Consider the following 13,005-nt stretch of genomic DNA (forward strand, 5'->3'; position numbering starts at 1 on the left):
TCTTCTGTTAAATTAAGTGCACCTTCAGACACTGTGGGATGTTGGGATGTTACCTACTGCCACCCTGGTGCTAATTCCAGGTTTCCCACAGCAAGTTGTGTCAATTGTTTCAGCAAAATTGCACCAAAAGAATAACACACTAGTCATGAATGCTGGCATCTGAAGTGATACAATACTGACTCGAAAAATGGCAACCACAACTTGCAATCGATTTTTGCCACATGTATGGGTGTAAAACTCCCTGTGAAGCCGCAATTATGCTGGAATAGTACAAAAAAAGGCGCAAGGCAATTAGTGGCCAAAGTTTACAAATTGCACACTTGCAATTGAAAATCATTTTTGGAAAGTAAATAATTCAAAACGCTGAACATGTTTTTTTACTCCAAAACTCCAAACTAATTTAAAATTATTGATACAGGTTGCTGGGATGGGGGGGGTCACCCTTAGAGCTTGCAGTTACCACATTATATTTCCTATATATTAGGCTCCATGTCCACCCTCTATGTGAATATTATAAAACAAATTCACTTAATTATTTTAATATTTCATTTGAATTAATTAAAAACCTTTTTATATGACTATGTCCCATTCTCATAAATGTTTCACATATAAATTGTGGAAAGCAGCAACATAGCATTACAAATCTGTTATGAGTCCAGTTTAAGTAAAGAATGCACTGGCATGTCTATTTCTCCAAATCAAATTAGACATGTAAGATTAATGATTTGAGATGGAATCTGGTCGTATGGAAGCATTCAGTAAAAAGGCAGATGTTACTGAATCCTACTTGTTTCCAAATTTCCTATAATTAAACATTAACCTCAGCTAGTCTCCAAAGCCTTTGAGCTAAGATAATACATACTTTGGCTTTGTCTCCATGTTTTTATTATCATCCTCACCCTATGAAATATTGTTGGTGTGTTTGCATAGTCATGTCAGTAACAACATAAAATAAAAAAAGATGCCTCTTTTTTTTCCTCGACTGCATTGTTTTTATTCTCTAGCACAGTGCCGTCGAACTGGCAGCCTGTGGGCTGAATCAGGCCCACAGGCCCCCTCTGTGTGGCCCCCACCTGTCTGGCTGCTGTGAACGCTTGCCTTTGTGTAAACTTTTAATGGTATCAGGAGATTAATTGGCTCCTGAACTGTTCACACCTCAGATTCAGGCTGTAATCCCCTGTACTGTCTAAACCTTTTAGTCCCTGCATTGTTCACACCTCAAACTCAGTTTGTAAACCCCCACATTGTTCATTTGTTCACACCACAATGTAGGAGCAGTGCCAGCATTGTGCTACTGTATGTACTGCCTGCTCTATGCTGCCTGTGTGTATTGCACACACAGGCAGCATCGGGCAGGCAGAGTTCTGCCTGTGTTTGCCATACTCTGTTTGCATATGCTGCATGTGTGACATTGCAGGGAGTTTGTTAGCATTTGAAAATAGTCATTATATGGTCCCTAAGGTATGTAATTATATGCTGGGGATTGCTGTGCTATCCACAGGGGAGGAGGAGGAGGCATATGGATATACGGGATTTATGGATTTAAGGGTATTTCTTAATATGACATAATATCATTCTTTCAAATATACATGAAGGGTGATATCCCTACAGTGAGCACCAACCATTTGGGTTTTTGCTGCTCTACCACCATTAATGTGGAATGGTCTTAAAAGCTCTTGTGATAACATAAGTGTGGTTTTAAAATTGGCTTCCGTTATCGGCCCTCCACCATGTAGGCCAGAAAAATTCTGGCCCTTTGTACCACAGAAGTTGGACAGCACTGCTTTAGTGCATCATATTTAATAAAAATAAAAAAGAATTGTCATGGTTACATTTTGTTGTGGAAAAAGTCACAAAAACAAAGTTAACATAGTTCTTTTAAATTCTGAGGCTAAAACTCTTGAGAAGTTCCTTAAAAATTTAAGAGACAGTTCCCATTGATCTCTACATACATGCAAATGTTTCACAGTTTCTGTCACTATTCCAGTTTTGAAAATTATTCTCAAGCATATTCATGTTCACATTTTGTTCCACCACAGAGAAGCGCAGAAACAAACACATCCCATTCCCACTCCTAATACGCCCGTACTCACACAGGCACATGTAGGCACAAAACACAGGTGGGATGCAACATGCTCCGCACATGCAATCGCTCATGAGTACGAGCCCTAAAAGTTGGTATCTGCTTATCAAGCACCTACAAACTTTTTCTTGGCAACTATTTTCCTATTTTATATTATAAAATCTTTAATTCTATATTCCTGTAGAAAGCCAGCCTTCTATAAATCTTTATCCTTAGCTTCCTCTGGATATTCAGCAAAGGTAATTCCATAGCAAATGATTTTTAAGTCATCTGCTTTTTGCTAAGACTCTAAAAAGTTTGTAAAGTAAGTTTGCAAAGGTCATAAATTCTGCTAGGAAGAGGTGCACATGTACTTTGTACCCACCCACTGTGCCAGAACTGTTGTTCTCCCTGTACATTTTGCCATGTTTAACAGAGAAGTCTTTAGATATCAGTTAGTAGAGCTTGTCGAGTTGGTTCTGGGAATTGTGGCAAGACTTTTGCGGTTTTGCCACTGCTTCAGAGGCTACCATTATTCATCGCTGAGGTAAAGGATCCCAGGAGTGAACTTGTAGCACCATTATTGCAAGGGTTTCTAGTGGTTTTCAATATTATTAATGGTCCTGTGCCTAGGGGTTGCTTAAGATGCATCTGATCACATGAAGGTGCAGGCAAAGCCCCCATTTATGTAAACCACCTTAGTGTTTCTGAAGCTGCCATACAGTTTTTACAGCAGTACTAACAGGGGTTCTACCTACTTTTTGACATAACTTGCTACTTTTGGCTGACTGCCTCGGGTTATGTTCACTTTTTGTGACATTTATCTTGGGCCAGACAATAACAGGAAACCCTCTCAGGCCATCAGACTGACTACTACCTTTAAAACAGTTTTAGAAGCTTTGGGGGAGTGGCTGGGACAATCAGGAATCTGAACAAATGCAGATTCCTTCCAGCCTGCTTCTCTACATTCTCCCCATCAGCCTGGTGCTGCAGAGCCTTTGTATCCTTCTACCATCCGTTTTAGAGGTATTCAGAGTCTAGCAGAGGATTCTTAAATCAATGCAAGAGCCAGTTTGAACTGCTGCCTCATCAGTACTGAAAGGTCTACGGTGCATTATATCCAGGCATCTGCATGCCTCTTCAGAATTTCTCAAAGGTTCTCATTTAGTTGCTAATTATGCTAAAGACCAGTGGTCTCCAACTGCTGTGGTACCATGGACACGTTTTTTGGCCTATGTGGTGGAGGGCCAATAATGGAAGTCAGTTTTAACCTCTCCACTTTCTTAAAGGCCAGTGAAAAGTTTGTTTATAGAAGGACCTTTAATCCTTTGGACAAGAGTCCATTTACTCATTTATATGTCAGGGAACCTATAATCTAAGACACTGACACAAAAGCACTAGCATGTCAGTGCTGTATTATTTTCTTTTTAAGGGTTTTGCTTCTACGGTACATCTGGCAACAGGCAGCAAGAAGAGATTAAAGTGGCATAGTGTTCAGTGCATACATTTTTTAAATTGTCAGCACACCCTTAAAATTGCTGAATTATTTAAATAATTGTCTATGTGTATATTTATAGGTATTGTATCACTAATCTTCTGTAGACTTGTGGACCAATAAAACTTAATGCAGTGTGTAAATCAGAATTAATGCCAGCCTATTAAAATCCTTTGAAGTAAGAAAGTAAAAAGTATATACCGTATATACTCGAGTATAAGCCAAGTTTTTCAACACCAAAAATGTGCGGAAAAAGTCACCCTTGGCTTATACTCGAGTATATACGGTAATTTGAAGATATAACGCGCTGGCGTTCGTTGCACATTCCCCATTCTCCCACCCCGTGGACGTGCTAGCTAGCTATAGTGTGTGTGAGCTCTGACACCCTCTAGCACAAAATGGACATTCAAATTTCCAATAAATCTGCGCCTATGGGGTAACTATTATGGCACTAATCGCCTGCTTTGAACAAGCCTTCAATACTGTGCCTTTGGTACATATATTTCAACCCAACGCCAATAAGAAATGCAAGGGTTATAAAACATCCAAACTTTAAGCACTTTTAGTTTCCAGTCAACCTACTTGTCAGGGTTATACCTTTAAATTACTCTTCAGATCTGGCAATGTATTAACCGGGTGACGACAGGGCGTCACTAGCCAATTGATCTTCTCTTTAACATAGAATGATGCTGCCCATGGCCAATTGTTTGCAGCTTTTGGTATTTCCTATATAGTAGTTTTTAATATGGCGAAGACTTACGATTATTTGTTTAAACTGGTACTTATCGGCGATTCTGGGGTCGGGAAGACATGTGTGTTATTTAGGTTTTCAGAAGATGCCTTCAATTCAACCTTTATATCCACTATAGGTGAGTCAGGGTTGTCGGGTGGGGAGCAACTGGTGGGAGAAGGGGATGGAACAGGGGATGAGTGCTGGGGTTTTTTTGTGGGTATACGTACTTAGTATGGGTATGCCGGTCTGAATATACGTTAATACCAAGGGAGGCATTCTTCTATTGTCTGTCTCTGTAGCATATAGTATTGTACATTCAGCATATCTTTCTTATTTTATAACTGTACGTGTCATTATACAGTAATATAATTCCAATAGAGTTACATTATTTGTTTTTACCTGAGATTAAAATCTGTAGTGCTGATGTATGTCTAAAGAATTTGATGAAAATTTTCCAGCAGTTCCTATGGGGTTTATACATCTCAATGAATACACACACATTAAGAGCTATAGTTTGTCATTTGTAACACAAGAACGCCTTGATAGATGGGAGTGCACACGGGAGCAGAGCAGGATGATGGGAGCGCACACAGCAGGCAGCAGGATGGAAAACGATGGAAGCACACACAGCAGGATGGCAAGTACTTGATATTTAGTAAGGCAGCTTCGATGGGAGCGCACACAACTGGATGGCATACTTAAACCAGATTATATTACAGTAGCTGTTAGCAGTAGCTGTTGCATTTCCCACCCTAGGCTTATACTCGAGTCAATACGTTTTTCCAGTTTTCTTAGGTAAAATTAGGTACCTCGGCTTATATTCGGATCGGCTTATACTCGAGTATATACGGTATTTATCTTTTGGTTCTATTAGAAAATGTCTATTAATATCAAAGGTGCCTGAGTTGTGGGTGAAGGCATGCAGGATAGTATTGTAAACTGTTGGTATTATGGCCAATTGTTCTTTGTGATGGCCCACTTTATCCAGAACTGCATACTCTAAACTTTATCCAGTTATTTTAAAGTAATCTAGCACAAAATCACCTGGATATAGTTGTCCAACACTAGGATATTGTAAAGACCCTTTTCTGAAAGGATGCACCGGTTCTGCAACAGTTTTAAGTGGCTGTGGGGTGGTATGCCTTTAACATGGATCCTAATTCTATATTTGCCTTGGCTTTCATAATTATATATTTATGTATATGTTTTTATTTTTATAGTGCTACTTGTTTACACAGCACAGTGCATTCAGTCTGTGTATTTTACTTCTTACTAAGATTTCTATACATTTATTAGCCTGATTTTGTGTTTGTGACATTTACATAGTTATCAAATAGTTAACTTGGGTTGGGTATTCAAGTATCCTATCCTTTATTACACCTTTCAAAAGCTTTCCTAGCACTTAAATGAAGAGGCTTGGCAATCAAAGAACTAAGCTTGTTTAATACCCTGGGATGAATACCATCCAGTCCTCCTGGACCTTAGCTTACCTTTACATGTTCAAGTCTCTTTTGAATGTACTCCTGCGTGACCCATGCATCAGTAGTTATGTTACTAGAACTGGGTCTATTAAAAGGCAAGCCTTGATTAGCTGGTCTCTCAGTTGTGTAGTCAAATGAAAAACAACAGTTAAGAATTTCTGCTTTTTCCCTGTTCTCATCAACAAGGGGCCCACCCCTTCTTGCTTCAATATTTTTTTTTATTATTTATTATTATTTAAAAAATAATTTTAGATTAATTTTACTTTGTTATGATCACTATTCCCTAAATTCTCACCCACACAAATGTTAGTGATTAGTTCAGTATTATGTTATCACCATGTCTAAAAGAGAATCATTGCTAGTAGGTTCTTGAACTGCCTGAAATAAAGTCCCTATAATAACATTTTGACCTAGTTGTGAAGGCTTCTCCATTTGTAATAGTAGCTAGGTCTCATTTTTCACAATTATAAGGGGTGGTTTATAGCATACACTAATGATAATTTCCTTTGTAAACGTTAGTCTGCTGAAATCTCTACCCAAAGGGATTCCTCACCCTACCCGTTGCGGCCTCTGGTAATTTCTTTAGCATTTGGGTTTTACTGGTTCCAGTTGTTTATTTAGACTATTTGCTACCTCCACTGTTTTCCCTGTCTCCAGCCTCACTCTCATTAAGGCCAGGTGTCTGTAATCTGGTTATTATGGGCGTATATAAACCAGTCCCTTTGTGTCTTCCAGTGCTGGATTATTAAGCTTGTTTAGTGATGCCACCCCCTGCTCTGATTCAGCTATGTTCCTGCATCCTGAATCCTTGATCGTGTGCTTGTAACTTCAGCCTTATTACTGTTTGGTAACTGCATCCGGATTCCTTGATCCTGTGCTTGTGACTTTTGCCTTCTGGATATAGACTTGGCCTGACTCCTGGACAATCTTTTGCTTAAACTCTACCTATCCCCAACTACGCATTGACCTCAGCCTGCCCTAGTCTGCCTAAGGACTTGCTTCAGTTTGTCGATGTGCTTGCACTGGTTATTTTTGTTCTTGCCATCTATTTCACCTAGTATTGATATTGTTATTCATTTATTTTAGTTAGGGCTCTAACACAAGCCTCTATAGTGGCAATTCACTCACATTCACCACAGAGGTAAGCACTTTGGAACTGTGCCTTGTAGACACTTGTAATTTTAGAGAGAATAGATTGACCCATTATATTATGCCAGTGTTATTAATAGCAATTGCTTGGTAGTGGTGATTTAGTGGTAACCCAAGAAACTAGCGGGGTGAACTCAAATCAATATCTATATCAATAGATAACTGGATTAAGTATTTGAGGTTACCAGGCACACCAATCCTGGCTAACTTGTCCTTCAGTTGCACAAAAGACCAAAATGATAGTGGAGTCTCAAAGCTAGCTCATGTCATCAAGTGCCCACAGGCCATCTGCACAATTCAACATCTTCTAGAGCAGTGCTGTCGAACTTTTGTGGTACCAAGGGCTGGAATTTTTCTGGCCTACATGGTGGAGGGCCGATAATGAAAGCCAGTTTTGACCACTCCCCACATTAATGGTGGTAACACAGCAAAAAGCCCAAATGGTTGGTGCTCACTGTAGGGATATCACCCTTCATTTATATGTGAAAGAATTATATTGTGTCATATTAAGACACACCCTTCAACTTCATATGCCTCCTCCTCTCCTGTGGATAGCAAAGCAACCCCCGGCATATAATTACACACCTAATGGACCATATAATGACATATAATGTACAAATGCTAAAAAACTTCCAGAACAAATCCCTGCCAGATTCACCTCCAGGGGCGGATTAACCATAAGGCACACCTAGGCTATAGCCTAGGGGCCCATTGCAAACAGGGGCCCATTTTACTCCCCCAATTTTTTTTCTAATTTGTGCTGAACTGCTGATGCAGGACGTGGCAGGTTGTGTGTGTTGAATCAAATGGCGCGTATGTCTGTGCATTACCCTGTATGCTCTAGCAGTGGCCCTTTACTTCGCATTGTGTTTGGACACATGGCGCACGCCAGATGCAAACATGATGCATTGTCATTCAGGGTGAAGTGAGAATGCATCGCGTTTGTGTCTGGCGCATGCCAGTGATGCACTACGCGCCCAAACGCGATGCGAAGTGAGGGGCCACTACAGGTAATGCGCAGACAGGAGACATACGCGCCACTTGTTTGATTTAACCTGGCTGCTGGCACAACTTACCAAGTCCTGCATTCTTGGAACATAAGCCAGACTGATTCATTTGGCCACTAGGCTTTTATCTTGCCTACTTTGAGCTTGTGTGGTGCTGGTCCTTGCCATTGCCCTTGGCCCTTGTGTTGTCATACAGGCTTGAGTGGTCACGGGCCCTTGTTGTGGCCTTTGACTCATGCACCTGGGGGTTTTGGTTGGCCCTTTGCTTGCATGGCTGCGGGTCCTTGCTGTTGTGGCTTTCTTGTCCCTGGATGCTTGTGGTTGCTGACCTTTTCCTGGGGGATTGGCGCATGCGTTAGCTGGTCTCAGGATAGCCTTTGGTGTTGGTGACCGATTTTGTATGGTGTGGCCCTTGGTGCATGCGGATTCTGGGCTTTGCCTTAGTTATAGCCTTGTGTTGTCTTTTGGGCCATGGGCATGCATGAGGGTCTGCTCTCTGGCAGTTCTAGAGAAGACTAGGGTCATTGCCTCCCGGGACTTCTGACTTGGTTCAGTGCTCCAAAAGTTGGCATGCTTGCAGCGGGAGTGCTCATACATGGATTCACATTCTGTGTTTGGCAATGTTTGGTTGTTTTGGGTGCTATGGCGTGTGTGCTAGCAGCCTTCCCTCTCAGGGTTTTGTCTGTGTGGTTGTTGCATTGGCACACCAGTTCAGGCCAGCAAGCTTGTGCAACATTGTTTTGGTGTGCATTGCCTGGCTTCTGTGCCATTGGCTATATGCATTTTGACTTTTTGGTTCAGAATGGTGTGCAGACTGTTAGTAGTTTTAGCATCAGCAGTTGCTTGCACAGTACTTATACTAGTGTTGCTGGTTCATTAGCTTCTTTTGTTCCCCAGTTTGGTTGGGCTTAGTGGGCTTTGGGTGCTGCAGTGTCTCTACATAGTTGGACTTCTTCATGTTGCATCAGCACTTGTTGGGTCTTCTTTTGGTAGGTGTAGACAGTTGCCCACTCTTTTTTGAGCTGCTCCCATTGAGCTGTGGAGTAGATGCTTGCAGGTGACAAGCTTTATTTTCTAGTGCCACTGTTTGGGGCTTAGGGACAGTTTCTTAGCCCCAGCACTAATGGGTTTATTATCCTAGTTGTTGCCAGTTTCTGGTGTGGTTTTTCTGGCCTGCTGGGTAGGGTAGGGTGCTAGGGTAGTGATAGTATTGAGCTGGTTTTGCCAGGATTATGGTTGTCTGCAGTGAGCGTCTGGGTCTTGTGAAAGGCCCTCTGGTCTGTGAGGGAACCCCTGTCGCAGGGAATGGACAGTTTTTGTTCTGGCTTGCTTTTCTCTCATTATGTTGATTGCAGTAGTTGGAAATTTGAGCTTTGGTTGTCAGCCTCTTACCAATACCTTGGTGGGATTGTTGTTGTTCTTTTGGTTCTTCAGCATTCTTGTCTCATTTTCAGGGATTCATTAGTGTCCCTGTTTCCTCTACGGGATGTTGGCCTTGTTTTTGGTCTTTCTAGCTCTTTTGGGTTTTGTACCTTTTTGTTTCCCACCGCTTACTGCTTTGTGGAGCATGGCTTGGTAGATCCCATGTGTACTGACATGGAGGGACGCAGAAGAAAAGGAGAATTTCACTTACCTTCTTGACGTAAATTCTATTTCTTCTAGTCCCGACATGTCAGTACAGGTTTCTCATCCCAATTTTGCTTCCTGTACTGCTATGGCAAATGTATAACAGTGGTGAGGAAGAAGTCAGGTGGTCTTATAGGGCAGGATTAATTTTAATTGGCTTGGTATAGGTCCTACCTCCTGTGGTGGAGGGGTGATGCTACCCATGTGTACTGACATGTTGGGACTAGAAGAAATAGAATTTACGTCAAGAAGGTACCGTATATACTCGAGTATAAGCCGAGTTTTCCAGCACTCAAAATGTGCTAAAAAAGGAATCCTCGGCTTATACTCGAGGCAAGCAGTACCGGCGCATCTGTTGTGCAAGGTTGCAGGCACATTGAGCCGCCGATCAACCCCCCAGAACCCCCGCCCTGCGTCGCCCAAGCGCTCCAATCCAACAGCTGCATGCAGGCACGGCACGTAAAGGGGAGGGGTTAGGTACTTGCGAGCGACGTACCTGATGTTCCTGTACTAAGTCAGTATGACTGACAGTATGGTATGATAGTGAGAGCACGGGCCAGCGTCTGGCGGCGCGACATGGACCAGTGAATGCCGACGGCGCGACGTAGGACTGTGAGTACTCGGGCGGCGCAACTTAGCCTGACAGCGCTCGGGTGACACCCGGGGGGGGGGTGCGAGTGGTGTTAGCCGGCGGTGAGACGTAGGACTGACAGCCCACTTTTGCATTCTACTTATGGTGTGCCTATTGTGTTTTGGGCCCAATGGCACAGGTATCTGTTAGGGCCAATAGGATGAAACTGGAGCTTATGCAGAAATGCTTATAAACACATTGCATTGCCAGGGGCTGGCTGGTTTGTGCACTTGGCATCACAACATCCAATACAGTAGTACAGCATATACTAAGTGAAGGGCCCCATTGAAGACGAACTTTGCCTACATATGGCATGACCATGCTCTTCAACCATCTGGGAATGTGTGTGAGCTCCCGGGATCAGATCATGTCTGCACATGGGTCATGGTCATCAGTCAGGGGGGTAGGAGCTCTTTTTTACTCCCCGTCAGATTTGGGCTGTTGACCTGAAGGAATGTAATAAATGCATTGGCTTATCCTGTTATCCGGGATATAGGATTTAGAGGGCATGTAGTAAGATATGAGGTAAGCAGAAGTTTTGATAATTGGAATTTCTTATGGTATCAGTTTTGCTTTGAGAGCTTTAATACACTGTAGAACTCTCAGTATCAGTCCTGTTACTTACACACTTTTTGTGAGTGTCCTTTTATTAAATCATTTGATTATTGAAACTTAGCAGTAGCAGCTGCATTTCCCACCCTAGGCTTATACTCGAGTCAATAAGTTTTTCCAGTTTTCTTAGGTAAAATTAGGTACCTCGGCTTATACTCGGGTCGGCTTATACTCGAGTATATACGGTAAGTGAAATTCTCCTTTTTTAAACATTTCCTCCATCTTTTCTGATGATCTAAACTCACTAGCTACAAATCTCCAAAGGAAATATACGGATAATTTGGGAGAGGATTTTGAAATCCGGCAGTTCAAAGAATTTTTGCAAGAATATAACACACCAGTAAGGGACCTGCTACAGCTAATAAGGCAGAAGAATTTGCTGTCCCTTCTTCCCTACATTAATATTGCTCTTCAGCTCTTCATGACATTACCCATTACAAATGCGAGTGGGGAGCACATATTCTCTAAACTGTCACTTATAAAAAATAAACTAAGGTCAACAATGCAACAGTGTAGACTTAATCACCTGGCACTGACGTCAATTGAAAGTGATGTCCTACAAAAAATGGATTTTACAAGTCTGATCAAGGAGTTTTCTGTCAGGAAAGCACAAAGGAAAACATTTTTTTTTGTTTTGTTTTTTTAAACTGGTTTTATATTTTTTTTTAAATTTTCCTGTCTCTATCTTATTGTCTACTCATTCTTATTGTTTTGGGTACCATACAGTACTGCATAGTGCAATTAACACACACTAACAAAGTACAATTTTTTAAGGTTGCTGCTTTTGAGACACATTTATTGCCTATGGGCCTCATATCTGCTTAATCCACCACTGTTCACCTCCCACAGACAGCAGAGGGCAGGCTACCCTACCCTTCCTGTGTGTGCCATACTATGCCTGCCCTACCCTGCCTGTGTGTGCCATACCAGTCCCTGGATCAACTAGTACTAAGAGCTATCTCCCATAACCCTGTATTCCCTCACTTGCTAAGAATCCATCCAGCCCCTTCTTAAAGTTATATAATGTATCAGCCAGCACGACTGATTCGGGGAGGGAATTCCAGAACTTCACAGCTCTCACTGTAAAAAATCCTTTCCGAATGTTCAAATGGAACCTCCCTTCTTCTAAACGAAGTGGGTGCCCTCGTGTCCGCTGGAAGGACCTACTGGTAAATAAAACATTAGAAAGGTTATTATATGATCCCTTTATATATTTATACATAGTTATCATGTCACCTCTTAAGCGCCTCTTCTCCAGTGTAAACAGACCCAACTTGGCCAGTCTTTCTTCATAACTGAGACTTTCCATACCCTTTACCAGCTTAGTTGCCCTTCTCTGGACCCTCTCTAACTCAATAATGTCCCATTTGAGCACTGGAGACCAAAACTGAACAGCATATTCTAGATGGGGCCTTACCAGCGCTCTGTAAAGGGGAAGAATAACCCCCTCCTCCCGTGAATCTATACCCCTTTTAATACAGCTCAAAACCTTGTTTGCCCTTGCAGCTGCTGCCTGGCATTGCTTGCTACAGCCAAGTTTATTATCTACAAGGACTCCAAGGTCCTTCTCCATTAGGGATTTGCCTAGTGCAGTCCCATTAAGGGTATACGGGGCTTGCATATTTTTACATCCCAGGTGCATGACCTTACATTTATCCACATTAAATCTCATCTGCCACTTAGCTGCCCAGATTGCCAGTTGGTCAAGATCCTGCTGCAGGGATGTCACATCCTGGATAGAATTGACTGGTCTGCAGAGTTTTGTGTCATCTGCAAACACTGATACATTACTCATAATACCCTCCCCTAAGTCATTTATGAACAAGTTTAACAAAAGTGGACCCAGTACAGAACCCTGAGGGACCCCACTGAGAACCTTACTCCAAGTAGAGAATGTACCATTAACAACCACCCTCTGTACCCGATCCTGTAGCCAGTTTTCTATCCATGTGCAAACGACTTCACTAAGACCAAAAGACCTTAGCTTAGAAAGCAGTCGTTTGTGGGGAACGGTATCAAATGCTTTGGCAAAATCCAAATAGATTATATCTACTGCATCCCCACTGTCCAGCTTCTTACTTACCTCATCATAAAAAGCAATTAAATTGGTCTGACATGACCTGTCCTTCATAAAGCCATGCTGATTACTGCTCATAATGGCATTCTCCACTACATAATTTTGAATGTGATCCCTTAACAAGCCTTCAAA

This window comes from Xenopus tropicalis, chromosome 6, assembly GCF_000004195.4.
Source record: "Xenopus tropicalis strain Nigerian chromosome 6, UCB_Xtro_10.0, whole genome shotgun sequence".
Lineage (NCBI taxonomy): Eukaryota > Metazoa > Chordata > Amphibia > Anura > Pipidae > Xenopus > Xenopus tropicalis.